This window comes from Ailuropoda melanoleuca, chromosome 5, assembly GCF_002007445.2.
Source record: "Ailuropoda melanoleuca isolate Jingjing chromosome 5, ASM200744v2, whole genome shotgun sequence".
Lineage (NCBI taxonomy): Eukaryota > Metazoa > Chordata > Mammalia > Carnivora > Ursidae > Ailuropoda > Ailuropoda melanoleuca.
This window is the reverse complement of record NC_048222.1, coordinates 31,873,094-31,888,686: the sequence shown is the minus strand read 5'-3', so window position 1 is coordinate 31,888,686 and position 15,593 is coordinate 31,873,094. Positions and strand designations below refer to the sequence as shown.

The following is a 15,593-nucleotide window of genomic DNA, read 5'->3' as shown; positions in this document are numbered from 1 at the left end:
TGCTTTCTGTGGATCCTCATATAAATCTTACGGCATGGGCAGTTTTACTATCCTCACTGGCTTACAGATAAGCAGAAACTAAGAGAAGTAAGTTGCCCAAGGCTACGTGGCAGAGCCGTCTCCTACCTGCCATGACATTCCACTTTTCCAAGGAACACGAGATGAGTTTAAGGGATTTAACAAGGTATTCTGTGATTAAATTCTGAGAGTATCATCCACAGGGGCAGGGGTTAGAGGAGGTGGAAGTCAAGGAAGTCTCCATGAGGATGTGGAACTTAATGTGGACCTTAGAGGATGAATAAGGTACGAACAGGTAGAAAGGAGAGAGGGAATGGGCTGAGTAACATTGGGAGTTGCAGCAAAAAATGCTTTGTATTTTGTTCTTTTGCATTCCCTATAATGTGAGAAATGAATGAATTAAAATTTCTTTAAATAAATCAGGGGCGCCTGGGTAGTGTAGCCAGTTAAGTGTTGGACTCTTGGTTTTGGCTCAGGTCACGATCTCAAGAGTCCTGGAATCAAGCCCAGCATCGGGCTATGTGCTCAGAGTGGAGTCTGCTTGAGATTGTCTCTCCCTCTCCCTCTGCCCCTCCTGCTCATACTCTCTCTGTGTCTCTAAAATAAATAAATAAATAAATAAATAAATAAATAAATAAATAAATCTTTAAAAAAAAAAGTTTCTTTAAATAAATCAAAAGCAGAAAACCAGGGGGAGAAATCAGTAGGACCTCCTGATGTCATGATGCAAAAGGTAAAAGAGAAAGATGAAAAAGATGTATTATTTCGGTCTTTACTGAAGAAGAAACTAGGAAGATTCTCTATTCAAATCATCTCCTGAAGCTAATGGTTTAGGAATAATAGCTTAGGCTGTGGCCAACACATACGGTGTTCAAGATCCAAATGACAAAGGAGACATGCATTAACATGATTGGATGAAATCCACTGGATAATTTGGAGAAACTTACATTTTCAACATATACTTCCTCTTTTCCAACTCTGTTTTAGTTCTCTTTTTTAGGTTGGGTGCTGCTAAAACAAACATGGAGAGCTCACCACAGCCCAACCCAGAACTGTACTACAAACATGGCACCATTTTTTATGGCCTTCAATGTATAACTTTGTCAAAGATTCTTTTTAATGTCTAAGTACAGTCTTGTTCCTCTAGAATGAGCTGTGTTGTTTTTTTTTTTTTTTTTTTTAAGATCTATTTATTTTTAGAGAAGGGGGGAGAATGCGCATGAGTGGGGGAGGGACAGAGGAAGAGTGAGAGAAATTCTTAAGCAGACTCTGCTATGAGCATGGAGCCCAATGTTTGGCTTGTTCTCACAACCCTGCCTGCGATCAGGGCCTGAGCCAAACCAAGAGTTGGTCGCTCACCGGGCTGCACCACCCAGGTGCCCCCGCTGTGTTGTTTTTTTTTACAGAAATGATGTCACTTTCCCCTGAATAGGTTGAGCTTGCTTCTGTGTTCAGTGATGTTACTTTATTAGAGAGATACCCACTCACTAAATAAGAATCAAACTTATCATTGGCAGTCATTAGGGTTATCTCTGAAGTCTCTCTTACCAATGGGAATTATATCGCCAAATAGCCAGTCCTCTTGGGTAGGGCTGTAAAGGCAAAGCGGATGGCATACTTTGCCCAAATTACATACATATCCCCCAGTTCAGTCTATCCTTTCCGACTGACCCAAGTCCATTTGGACTTCTCGCAGTTTTTCCTGATCTTCCAGTCAATAGTTGTTTTTTGTTTTTTTTTTTTAAAGATTTTATTTATTTATTCGACAGAGAGAGAGACAGCCAGCGAGAGAGGCAACACAAGCAGGGGGAGTGAGAGAGGAAGAAGCAGGCTCATAGCTGAAGAGCCTGATGTGGGGCTCGATCCCATAATGCCGGGATCACGCCCTGAGCTGAAGGCAGACGCTTAACCGCTGTGCCACCCAGGCGCCCCTCCAGTCAATAGTTTTTAAACTCATAGCAATTATTTGTACTAGTGATCTGCCACCATCCTATTCTTTTATCTAAGTGTCGTTTGTCATCATAACATCATCTTTAACAGCAGCAAGCATTGAGTGTCTGCCATGAAAGAGCCAATATTTCCTCAACGAAATCATAAGCTCTTCAAGTGCAGAGATATATCGTCAACTTTTTAAGACCAGGCACCTCCCTTTGGGAGGTACTAAACAGACAATTTTTAAAAAACTAAACTGAATTAAACCCAAAAGAGAACACATAAGATCCTGTGAATTTCCCCTGCCTTAACCTTTGCCCCTGCCACTTTTTACCATGTATAACAATGAAAAGACAAGTGGCTGTTTGCTCTGTGGAGAATACAGACTTCAGAGTAAGTTTTTGCCTTTCTCAGAAAGGCACTTTTCCCCCCCTAAAGATCTGTTCACTTACTTTCGAGAGGGGTGGGACAGAGGTAGAGGGAGAAAATCTCAAGCAGACTCCTTGCTGAGCACAGAGCCCAAATGTGGGGCTCGATCCCACAACCTTGAGATCACGGCCTGAGCTGAAACCAGGAGTTGCACACCCAGAGACTGAGCTACCCAGGCACCCCTCTCAGGAAAGCACTTTTATAAATTAAGATCGCCAGGTTCCTAAACCAAAGGCTTAGAGAAGTAGGTGCAGTCAAATATACAGAGGTAACATCTAATATTAATCAAGCCTTTACTGTGTGCTAAGCGCTATTCTAATTAATTGCTGCATATGCCATATATATGGCAAGTACATGTTACGTATCAGAGATATTCACATGACACATATATTTATATTTTTTCTTGAATCGTCTTAATTATTATACCCAGGAACTTACATAACTTGTCCGAGGTCCGCAGGTGAGAGTCACAAGCCATAATTCATGGAACACACGCTGAGGAAGAAGACAGACAACATTGGGGCAGCTCTTTGTGCATTAGAGGTGATACTCAAAGCACGAAGCGCCATGAGCCAGAGTAAATAAAATCAGGAAGCAAGGTAATGAATGGAAAGACAATGGAATCAGTGGATGATTTCCTTCAATACTGTGCCCAAGAGAAATGAATGGGGATTGAAACAATGTTGAAAGTTAACCCTGTGAGTGAATGGTGGCAAAGAGGAATGGCTGCTGAAAACCGGAGCTTCTGGTAGCTAAGCTTGTGTGGTAAGGGTTAGCCTTTGGTTCAAGGGGAAGCTACCTTCTTTATAGCAGTGAGACAAGAATCTCTTGTGTCTTACATTGGTATTGAGTCATTCAGTCAATTAGTCAATAGACATTTGCTGAATAGCTACTATGTTCAAGGTACCGTGTTAAGTACCACCCAGATGCAAAGAGACAAAATGTAGGGTCCTATTGCTGTTTCAGGATCTTTTTATCCGGATAAAGCAAGAGAGAGAATCATAAAGATTGAGCTGTAGGGAAACTTAGATATCTTCCCATTTAATCTTTTTAGTTTTCTAGATGACCAAAACCAAATCTGAGAGACAGGAACTTTGCCAAAGTTCCCATAGCACTTTCAGAGCAAAGATAGAGCCCAGGCTTGATTGCTACCCCCAGGCACTTTCTCTTTTCTTATAGAGATATAATTAGTAATAAAAGGTAGTATTTACCAAGTAGCAAATTAATGGTATAGACAATGCATTGCTTCTTACCATAATATGTTTCCAAGGTCAAGATCTCAATGCTAAAACTTTTTCTGGGTAATTTTCAGGTGCAAAGGGACTTTCCCAGTTGTGTCCTCAGCTGTTTTAGCATGAAAACAGAAAATGGCCCCTCCTCTGTGCCCTCTGAGCACCTGTGCCACCTCAATCATATACGTCACGTGTGATCTTGATATGTCTTGCTCAGTAGTTCCGAAAGTGTGTGGTCTCTCCAGACCAGCAGCACCTGGAAACTTGGTAGAAATGCAAATTCTTGGGCCCACTCCAGACCCACTGCATCAGAAACTCTACGGGTGGGGTCCAGTGATCTGTATTTTAACAAGCTCTCCTGGTGACATTGATGTGATTTTGAGCTTGAGAACCTATGGTCTCTAAATGGCTCTTATGAGAGATTGTGACTTCCTTGAAGGCAGGGACCGTGTCCTCCACAGTTTTATTTTTCCTAGCTTAGTACCAATTTTAGAGCATAGTGGGTATTCATAAATATTTCTTAAAAAACTATAGGAGTGAACACAGTAAGGCAAGACAAAAGGCATGGCAAGCATACCCTTATCGGCTTCTCTTCACGTAATGATTAGCACCTTTCGTTCTCCTTATGTTACGGGCTGAAGAGCGTCTCCTCCACCTCAAATTTCACATGTTGAGCTCCTAACCTCCCAGTGACTCAGAATGTGTATTTGGAGATAGGACCTTCGAAGAGGTAATTAATGTAAAATGAGGTCATGTGTGTGAGCCCTCGTTCAATATGACTAGTGACCAAAGGAGAGAGAGAGAGAGAGAAGAACCTAGGGACAGAAGGAAGACCACACGAAGCCAAAGAAGGGAAGAGAGCCATCTCCAAGCCAAAAAGAGAGGCTTCAGAAGAAACCAACCTTGTCAACACCTTGATCTCGGACTTCTAGTCTCCAGAATCGTGAGAAAAATGAATTTTTGTTGCTTAAGCCACCAGATTATGGTACTTTGTGATGACAGCCCTAGACAACTAGTTCGCTCTTTTAAAATTCAATTTAATTTATTTTTAAAGGGAAAGCTACCCCCATCGTGGGGCTTGAACTTACAACCCTGAGATCAAGAGTTGCATGCTCTGCTGACTGAGCCAGGCAGGCGCCTCTCAGCTAATATGCTTTGTAAAAAATTTACAAAAACACTGGCTCTGAAATCCAGGAACTCCCATCTGAGCCTATGACAAGACTATCTTATTTTTAGATGACTCTATAACCATCTTTAGATGTTAACCATTAAAGTGTTTGTTTAAGAAATTACTCTTTCATGCTCAATGTGAGTACAGATTTTGGAGTCAGACAGAGATGGGTTTCAATCCTGACTCAGCCACTTAGAAGTTGTGTAATCTTAACCTCTAAAGACTCAGTTTCCTTGTCTGTAATTTGGAGCTAATAATAGCTCCCTCCTAGACATAACTCAATAATTGGCAAGTATATCGTAGGCACTCAGTATATGGTGACTTAAAAATGATAATTAACCAAATTATTCAGATTGGCCTTCTCTGAGAGATAGAATTACAGCAAAATTTTACTGTAATGCTTGAATCGGTTTAGCAAACATAGTGCTAGGGTGCCTCTTTAGAAGACTATATAAAATGACAGATTATGTATTTTTCAAAAGAATTCGAAGAGTCATGGGGACTAAAAGGATAAGAATGTCTGGAATGCACTAAAAAGAGGCAACACCCAAGAATAGTTAAATTACCTCAAGCTGATGAGCAATTAGATTGTACGAAGGTAGGGATTGCTGATTTTGTTTTGCATCCCCAGTGCCTAATATGGCACCTGGCATCTACTATAAACTCAACAACTCTTGGTTGAATGAATGAATGAATGAATGGCCTTCTGCAAGGACAATTATACAGGTTATACAAAGACATTTTTAGCCCCAGTACACTTACACAGAGCTGATGGTTCTATAGCATTCTGGCATCGGGCAATCACAATTTTAATTTTAATTTTAATTAATAATTTATGTATTTTAAAAGATTTTATTTCTTTGAGAGAGAGAGAAAGAGCACACACGCAAGTTGGGGTGGGGGAAGAGGGAGTGGGAGAAGCAGACTCCCTGCTGAGCAAGGAACCCGATGCAGGGTTCGATCCCAGGACCCTGAGATTATGACCTGAACCGAAGGCAGACCCTTAACTGACTGAGCCACCCAGGAGTTCCTAATTTTATTTATTTATTTATTTTAAAGATTTTATTTTTAAGTTATCTCTACACCCAGCTTGGGGCTGGAACTCACAAGCCTGACACCAAGAGTCGCATGCTCCACTGACTGAGCCAGTCAGGTGCCCCCAAATTTTTAATTTTTAACCTGGGAATTTCATATTGCAGAAATAATCTAAGAAAATAATCCTAGGGGCGCCTGGGTAGTTCAGTTGGTTAAGCGTTGGTTAAGCGGCTGCCTTGGCTCAGGTCGTGTTCCCTGGGGTCCTGGGGTGGGCCCGCCTGCAGCAGGCTCCCTGCTTGGCTCCCTGCTCCGCGGGGAGCCTGATTCTCCCTCTGCCCCTCCCCTCCAGCTCATGCGCTCTTTTGCTCTGCTGTCTCAAATAAATTTTTTTTTTTAAGATTTTATTTATTTACTTGACAGAGATAGAGACAGCCAGCGAGAGAGGGAACACAAGCAGGGGGAGTGGGAGAGGAAGAAACAGGCTCATAGCAGAGGAGCCTGATGTGGGGCTCGATCCCACAACACCGGAATCATGCCCTGAGCAGAAGGCAGACGCTTAACCGCTGTGCCACCCAGGCACCCCTCAAATAAATTTTAAAAAATCTTTAAAAAAAAAAAAAGAAAGAAAAGAGAAGGAAAGACTCCTAAAGGAAAAAGAAGTGTTATTTTTAAAAATGTCTTTGGAGCACCTGGCTTATTCAGTCAGTGAAGCATGTGACTCATGATCTTGGGGCTGTGAGTTCGAGTCCCACATTGGGTGTAGCGATTGCTTAAAAATAAAATCTTTCTAAATAAATAAATAAATAATAAAAAAGTCTTCAACTGAAGTAATATTCAAAACAGAGAAATCCTGGAATAGTGTTCGGAGCCTCTCCAACCCCCATCAACATTTTACCTCTCCTGCCTTTCCCCAAACTGTACTGACCATCCTCACAGCTCCTCACACAAGTGGCCCAGTGCCCCATACTTCAGACCCTTTGGGATCAGCTTCCCTCATTAAAACTTATTTGTCTTGTGCCTGCTTATCTTTGGGATATTCAACCAACTAATCTGATAAATTAATTTAAACTGAGGTGCTAATGAGTGGTGATAGGCTGAATGTCAGTCTACTCCTGGATAACAATTGATTTCAGCAGCACCTTATTGTGAACAGAAGTCATACATTTCAGGCATGTCCCAGCCATTGGGGGAAGATATTTTAAGCAGGGGGATTTCCTCAAACCCCTCAAATTACACCATGTAGACAGCTGCCCATCCCACATGATCTGGCCAACTCCTTGGCATCCAGTTATCAGCACTCAGGGAACACTAGAGGAAACAGGTCTGTTCCTCTTCTTAACAGAGCTTGGAAACAGCGACTGGACTATTTATGTCACTTAAAGGAAAAGGGCATTTACTCTGGAACCTAACCAGAAAGCACACATTCGCTGGGTTTAGAGGTGAACTCTTCTCTACCTAATCTCTGGGGACGGCTGAATGGCTAGTGCCTAGATTAACCAAAATGAGTGAGCTTGGACGTGCAAACACCAAGAAAGGACTGGTAATAGACAGTTAAGCTTCACAGGTAGAAAGATCCTAGACATTGACAGGAATTTATATGAGCACACACATGAGAGAACATTGAACCTAATAATAAAAATAGCTGCCTTTTATCAAGTGTGAACTATATTAACTGTGCTGAAGTATTTACACATTTAAAAAGATCGAATCCTCTGATATGGAGGAAAATAGGCGCTGTTATCCCCATTGCAGATAAGGAAACTGAGGCAAAGGTAGGTTAAGCAATTATCCCACAGTCAAATGGGAAATGAGATCTGAAGCCAAGTCTTTGAACTTCCAAGTTCAGGGTTGGAACAGAAACTTAACAGCCTTTCATATTTCTGAATCAAGAATCTTAAAGCTGGGGCGCCTGGGTGGCACAGCGGTTGGGCGTCTGCCTTCTGTTCAGGGCATGATTCCGGCGTTGTGGGATCGAGCCCCACATCAGGCTCCTCTGCTATGAGCCTGCTTCTTCCTCTCCCACTCCCCCTGCTTGTGTTCCCTCTCTCGCTGGCTGTCTCTATATCTGTCAAATAAATAAATAAAATCTTTTAAAAATAAATAAATAAATAAATAAATAAATAAATTTGGGGGTAATAGGTTTGATCCCAATTACTTACTCAGGTACCTATGAAACATCACCTTAGGAAGCCGTTTGACTCCCCCACGAAAGTATGGAATTCGTCTAATAGAGCGAATGATGGCCAACATTTATTGAGCTCTTCCTGTGCGCTAAGAGCAGGGCTAAGGGCCTTACAAACACTTTCCCCACCCCCAACCCAACCACTCCATGAGGCAGGTACTGTCATTATCCCAGTTTTACAGCTGAGGAAACTGAGACCCAACTATTCTGTGGTCTTCTGCTCCATAATTGCATGTCTTTCTTTCCCGATGATGTGAGGAGAGGGTAAGGGCAGGATGGAACTTGCTGTCCCCAGATGAGACTTGCATTTTCCCATCTCTCTTTGCTTATACAGTGTCACTCTCCATTTTGGCTTGTTTCTTCACAAACATTTAAAAAGTACCTTTCACGCAGCCCGACACTTTTTCTACAGTGACTAGAGTTAGGACATAGTCTGCAAGGCAAGTTATGACACCCCCTAAACCTTATCTCCAGAGTCGAGCAAGGCTTCGGAGAGGGGGTAGCACCTGATGTGGGTTATGAAACATAAATAGGAAGAGAGGAATCCAACAGTCAAAGGACAGGATAGGGAAATTCAAATTTCAGCAAGAAGGAACAGCCTGTGTAAACACCCCAAGTCATGAATTTGCATGAGAGAAAAAAAACCCACCGTATCAGTTGTGAGTAGGGTCCAAAATTTTAGAAGCCTAAAATAGAGGTAAAGTTTGCATCGCTGCGAGGTTAAAGAAAAATGGTTATTTTTCAGTTGGGTCTGTGCTGTCACAAAAAGCACACAAAGTAAGGATGGTGAAACTCATTGTGTGCACAACCAACTGCTCCTTGAAGCGAAGTTCAAAGGATCATGAGGCAGTCATTTGCAGTTGTCCCTAAAACACTCCTTCTGAGGAGCTTGAAGAGCTCATTAGTCTGCCCCCAATGAGAAAGTGGGAGGGTGCTTAGAAGAGGAGCAATTGTCAATTGCAGTTACATCTGAAATTTACATATCACAAACTGTAAAAAAAATTTAACCAAAAAAAGGACCTTTTTAGTTAACTCATAAAAAAGTTTTTGTTTATTGATTTATTTAAGTAATCTCTACACCCAACATGAGGCTCAAACTCACGACCAGGGTCCACGAGAACAAGGGTCACATGCTCTTCTGAACCGCATTGGCACAGACTTGTACTTTGCTGCTGAGTATGGCCCCTGGGATGCCAAAGGAGTAGAAAGAACTCTCATTGAACAGGTAACCATAGGTGATCATACACAGCTGTGGGTTCCATTCTGTCGAGCGTGAATTTTATCTGAATGGTGACCGAAAGCCACAGAAGGATTTTGAACAGACCCAACTCAAGGGCCTCCTTCTGTGAACGCATTACCTGGCTATCATACTTGGTGGGGATTACTTTAACCCATGTGGTTTGTATCATTTGGTCTCACCTCCCCTTAGATTCAATACCCTGTGTTATATTTTTGTTGTCTGTTAGCCATACCTACAATATGTGCTCCAAGTATTTTTGTTGTGTGAAGGAAAGAAGCAAAGGCAAAGGAATTGTTTTGAGTTCCTGTGACTGTGCACTTCCATCCATCAGAATTGAGTTCACCATGTGGATGAACCATCGAAGTTGTATACAGAGACAAAACAAAACTTTTAGTGTGTTTATAAATATGAATGTGAATTATACAACCATATTTATTCACACGAAGCCTTTTCTTTTTTATTCAGTCCTACTGAACCCCAAAGTGCTTGGGACTATGGAGGACACAAAGCAAGTGTCTATGCTATCAATATGATGTTCATCATGGATGGAATTGATTTATCAAGTTAATATATTTTGTAAGATAAATGAAAGGGCTAAGATTCGTTACTAGGGCTAATTCCACTGTCCAAATCCCAATCAGAGCCCTTAAACTTGCAAATCTACATATTTCATTTGACGAAGGATGCTTAGATTCTAAGGGAACCAAGCCAGATTGCAGAAAGACAGCCCCCTCCACCCACCCCAGGCCAGAGCTTCTCAAAATATGGTGCCTGAGCCAGCAATAGCAGCACCTGGAGATTTGTTCAAAAATGCAGAAATGCAAATTATCACGCCCCACCCCAGCAAGCCTACAGAATCTGAAATTCTGAGGGCGAGGCCTGGCAATCTGAGTTTTAAAGCCCTCTAGGTGATTCTGATGCAGGAAGCTCAAGTTTCAGAGCCAGGGCTAGTTACTCTTTGCAAGGAAACGGCGGAGATGGGGAGTGCGGGAACCTACTCCCCACTCTTCAGGGATCCTTAATATCTATTGGTTTGCTTTGCCATTACCCTAATACAGATGGAACGTAAGGCCCATTAGACAAAACATGAACCAGACCTGTTCCACAGAACTGTGATGTCAGTTTTCCTTGGCTTTGCCTTTGGTCATTAAAAAAAAAAAAAAAAAGGAAAGTATTGCTTCATGAGCCACACTGGTCTCTGAACTTTTCCCTTTTCTAGTAAAAGTACAAATTCCAGCTGGGGTTCTTGACCAACAACATCTTTCTACAGAAGTTGCTGTCTTCGATGCTTTGCTGAGTTCCAGAGATAAGATAAATAATTTACCAAATGTAGGTTTCTGATTACTCACTCTATTAGCATTTAGAGCAGAGAGCTCTGGCCCCTGGGGAGTTTGATTCGTTCAGATGCAGCCCATCTGCTTTTGTTTTTTCGTGGGGTGTTTTTTTTTGGGGGGGGGTTGCCTGGAAAAGCCAGGGAGCTCCCAGCATCCCACACATACTTTAGGGATGAACTGCCTAAATCTTAAGGGTTTTACTGGAAATTCTGGGGAATGCTATTTTCTTATTTTAAAAAAACACACAGCTGGTAAGACTCTTTCTTCCTCCCTGTCTCCCCTCTCTTTTTTTTTATGCTGAGTAAAAACAAAACTCCACAATTCATTTTCATTTATTATACGAAATAAGATAGCTGAAAGGGTATTTTCAATCTTGTGCAATTTATTTATCCTAAATTTATGCTGCACACCACAAGAGTAATTTCAGGGAATTTTCTAGAAGGGATGCAGTAGAGTTTCTGCTAAATCAAGTGACACTGTTTGGGGGGGGGCGGACAAAAGGAACAGCCTGTTACATCAAAGCATCATCCCTCACTCACATAATTTCTGAAGTACTGTAGCAATGTCAGTAGTGATAGCAGCCATAGGTCAGTACCCGTGGGGATTCCGTGGTCTCCTTCCTGATGGTAAATACACGTCATTATTTTATAAAGAGTAAACTGGGGTACAGAAGAAATCACAGCAAAAACAGCTGATTCTGTGGATTGTCTCTTGCAACAGCAGAGGAAAGAATTGAGATAAACCGAAGAAGCAGAGTGTTGGATATGGAATCCACGCTCTTTTGGTTCCTTCAAGATAACGTGATCAGCAACTTACTTCATCCCTTTTGAAAAGAAACGAACTGCGTTGTCTGGATGGTAGATCACAGCGGTGAGAGGGTCTTATTTTGGAAATCTCAGAGAAAAAGAAACTGCATTCAGTCTCCCATGTTGGATTTTTATATTTTCATGGACTGCCTTCATGCAAAATCAGGATTGCACATCCCACTTCCTCCGGTGAACATCCGTGAATGAGTAAAACAATAACAGGATGACATCTTACTACAAAACTATTGTTTTCCTGTCAGTTGAGTTAGTAAAACTCCAGTAAAAAGCTGATCACTCCCAATACCAAGTTGTACTGAAAATCCCTTTCCTGGAAATGAAAGCTGTGGGTTGCTTTGGGGAATGCACCTAGCTCAGCAATGAGCCCAGGTACAAAAACACCGTATTAGATCGGGGATACCCCTACAAGGTAAGGTAAGGACACAAAAGGAATTCCTCGGGCTTCACAGCTCGGGGTTGGAAGCAATTAAAGAACGAAAGGTGTAAAAATGGTACTTGCTACTTATTTTGTGTTTCTCTGGGAGATTAACCTACTTTCTTGGCTCATTTTCTTCTTCCTACATCAGCTGGTGCAGCTCTGGTAGCTGGCAGCCTCAGATAACTCCATCTACATCTGTCAGCAGAGTTCAGGGCCTCTCCAGGACACACACAGTCATTTACCTCCGTTCCCTCTGCTTTCTCCCCACAGCAGGTAAAAAGGCTGCCCTGAGCTTCGACACCTTCTCCCTGGTCATAAGAATGCGCCAAGCCCAGGACGGTGAGTTAATAGTTGGACCGTGTGCTCCTTTTCTCTTTTCCTGTCTTCTGACATATCCAAGAGGCTGGAGCTGTAAATCTGAGAAGAGAGGCATATTAAGTATACACACACACACACACACACACTCACGAGGGGAACTCGGACGCAGCCCCTTGCTCTCCACTCCAGCTTCCCGTCTGCAGCATTTTAGAAGGGTTCATATTGCTCCTGCACCATTTTTTTGGTTGGTTGGAGGGCTGAATGAAACACAACCTTCCCTGCAGACATCAAACCATGTCTCCAGCATAGCAAACTCTCCATCCAGCCTTTCGTCTCTCCGGCTACATTCCAATTTAACCGGGGCTGCCTTGCATGATAATCAGGCCTAATTACCGCTTTATCCCTTGATTGTTGTGCTGAGTTCTGGAACTGCCGAGCTTTTCTCAGTTGGGTCCTGCCTCTTCCCGCACCCCCTGTCCTATTATTTAGTACACCCACCGGAGAGTTCCCGCGTTTAGCCTCACCGTGAACAAAATGGTCGGAAAGGGCAGGACGGTGCGTTTGGGATCTCATTGCTCTGTCCACCTAGGAAACTTGAATGCCTTTCACGACTGTGGGAAGACCTTGCCATGGACAGGATATTCTGAATACCTCAGGAGCTTGAAAGAGATTTATTACCAGGTTAAAGAGGAAAACAGGCCATGAGATGATATCCTCGTTCCCCAGAACTATTTTCCTACCTTTCCTCTTACTGCACACACACAAACACAAAATCGTTCACGAAATGTTGAAACCAGAAGGAAAGGGACGTCAACAAGGACTTCTGGAAACTTCCCGCCAGTTCTTTCACTTTGGTAAGATGCATTCTGAGGCCCTAATTTCTCGAACTGAAAAAGGCATCACAGGCAAATAATTGAAAAAGTGGGGGATCAGGTAATCCCATTCACCTCCATCTTAAACCATCCAGGTAGATGGTGATATATTTTACTTTAAAGTTCTTTTTAACGTATTACTGCGTACATTTTCTGAGTCCCTACATGGGCCAGGCACAGTGGTGGGCGTTAGGGAGTTCAAGACAATACGACACAACTCCTGTCCTCAAGGAGAGCAAGCTGAGCTTTAAAAGACTATTGGGGGCGGGGGCACATGGCTGGCTCAGCCAGCAGAACGTGTGAGTCTCCATCTCGGGGTCATGAGTTTGAGTCCCACGTTGGGCAGAGAGATTACTTTAAAAAAAAAAAAAAAAGGACTATGGGCAGAGAGGTCAGGGGAACTCCAAAGACTGGAAAGGTCTAGATGCAAACATTTTTCAAAAATAAAATCTGAGCGAAACAAAATTGACCTTGAATTGATCGTTGTTGAAGCTGAGTTTTGAAACATGATTGCTCATTATTACTATTTTGTCTGTTATGTTTGAAGCGTTTCATAATTAAAAGTCGAAGAAATGCATGTAATCTGGGAACCATAATCTGCAGAACCACCTGGAGGAAACTGGTTGAAATGCAGATTCTCTGGCCCCACCGAGTCCTAGTTGGTGTTTCTGGATGGGGCTCAGGAATCTGCATTTTATTATTTTTAAAATTAATTAATTAATTTATTTGACAGAGCGGGAGAGCACAAGCAGGGGGATCGGGAGAGGGAGAAGAAGGCTCCGGCCTGAGCTGGGAGCCCGATGCGGGGCTCGATCCCAGGACCCTGGGATCATGACCTGAGCCGAGGGTAAGGTAGACGCTTAACCTTAACCGACTGAGCCACCCAGGCCCCCAGGAATCTGCATTTTAAACGAGCTCCCCATGCAAATCCTATGCCTGCTGAAACCTGTTCTTTGGCAGGGGAGATAGTAAGTGCCAAGAATGGAGGCATAAGAAAGAAAAGAAACTATTTCTCAGCGAAGAAAAACTGCCCTGGAAACCACTCAAGGAGATGGGACAATTTCAGAACTGGAAAGAGGACCTTCGAGATCCTGAGGCTAGGCCAGAGCATCTCAGACTGTAAGGTGCACAGGAGTCACCTGGGGATCCTGTTCAAATGCAGTAGGTTGGGGTGGAGACTGGAAGTCTGCATTTCCAGCTAGCTTCCCAGGTGAAGCCTTGCTGCAGGCCTGGGGATCACGCTTGGATTAGCAAGGATTCCTATTTTACAGAGCAGGAGACCAAGGCTCCGGGAGAATCCTACTTGCTCAGACGTGCAAGCATCCAGGGCATCCCTTTGTGCTGCTGTGGGCTAAGGAGGCTGAGCCCGTGTGGGAGCCTCTCACCAGCTGGGTACGGGGAGCAGGCGGCCTGGCTGACAGGAGGATCGCAGACGTGGGCCAGTCCTGGAGCTGAGCTCCAGCACGCAATCCTCCTCAGCACCGCACGGGCGATCTGAGGAGCCGCCATGCGGCTGTTCTGCCCCAATCTATTATTTCTTATCATGCCTGCATCTCCCAGGTCTGGGCTCTTGAGTTCTTCTTGGAATTCCATGAGATTTCTTGGGTAATCATTAGATCTATTGAATGCATGACCCAACACACTGACATGTGCCAGGATTTTAGCATGTTTTTGGTCCAATGCTAGTGCCTCGAGCAAGTTAGCTCTCCTGAGTTGCAAAGACAGAATGGTTTATAATCTATTAAATATACTCCCTGGTATCAGGATTGGGGCTCATTCTTTGACACAGGAAATCCTGTTTCACACAGTGATTGGTAAACTCAGAAAACTGATTATTCCGGACCTGGTACAGATTCAAATATCTTTCCCATTCTCCCTGAAGGACGATAAGACAGTTTATCATCCTTAATGAAAGGGAATGCTTGGGGGGGGGTACTTCCTAACCTTTGAGGTTGAGGTCAGAGAGGCTGTTCCTGCCCTTCCTTTCCCTGTCGATGACAACTCAGGACAGGGCAATTAAAGAACTGAGCTGGGGGCATGTTTTATGATCACTAATTTCCAGGTAGTGAAGAACTAACTATACTAGGGTATTTGGACTCAAGAAATTTCTAAACAAAAATGCTACCAGAACCTCCCTCCCCAGACACACCCCCCACACACACACACCCCATTCTCTGCCTAACCTTTCAAATAAAGCCTCTTTTCCTCTGGCCTCCAAACAATTTCTGTTGGAAGGAAATGTCTCTGGGTTAGAACAGTCTGTGATCTTTCCCAAAGCCATGTGTCCTCTTGAAACATCACATGTTACATTTGTATCTTTCCCCGCTGGTCCAAAGACACATTTTCCCTGAGCCTTCTTATCTAGAAGAGCTAACTCCGGGACAGATGAATGGTAGGCACAATCTCCAGCCCTTGCGGTCCCTATCAGAGTGAAGTCTGAAAGCTTCCCTTAGGATCAGAGTCCAGGGGAAAGTTAATTTTTGGTTCTAGGCATGTGGACTTAGATTTTTGTGCCGGTGAGGAGTGAGGGCTTGGAATGAGTAAACTCTTGGGGGTGGGGGAGCTGGGGCGCCGGGATGGGGGTTGGG

At 43.3% G+C, this 15,593-nt stretch overlaps 1 long non-coding RNA gene across 2 annotated transcripts in view; it reads right to left on the bottom strand.

The window, feature by feature from the left end:
- Positions 1 to 11,272: 11,272 nt before the first annotated feature.
- The window catches only part of LOC117802328, a 7,150-nt gene continuing 2,829 nt past the window's right edge, over positions 11,273 to 15,593 (bottom strand). Inside the window, exons 3-6 of one of the 2 annotated variants that reach the window (XR_004625474.1) lie at positions 12,874 to 13,020; positions 12,658 to 12,792; positions 12,058 to 12,232; positions 11,273 to 11,396 (exon numbers count right to left, since the gene is read on the bottom strand). This is a non-coding gene — a long non-coding RNA (uncharacterized LOC117802328). The remainder of the gene's footprint in view (positions 11,397 to 12,057; positions 12,233 to 12,657; positions 12,793 to 12,873; positions 13,021 to 15,593) is intronic. The other variant, XR_004625475.1, reaches the window with a different exon arrangement.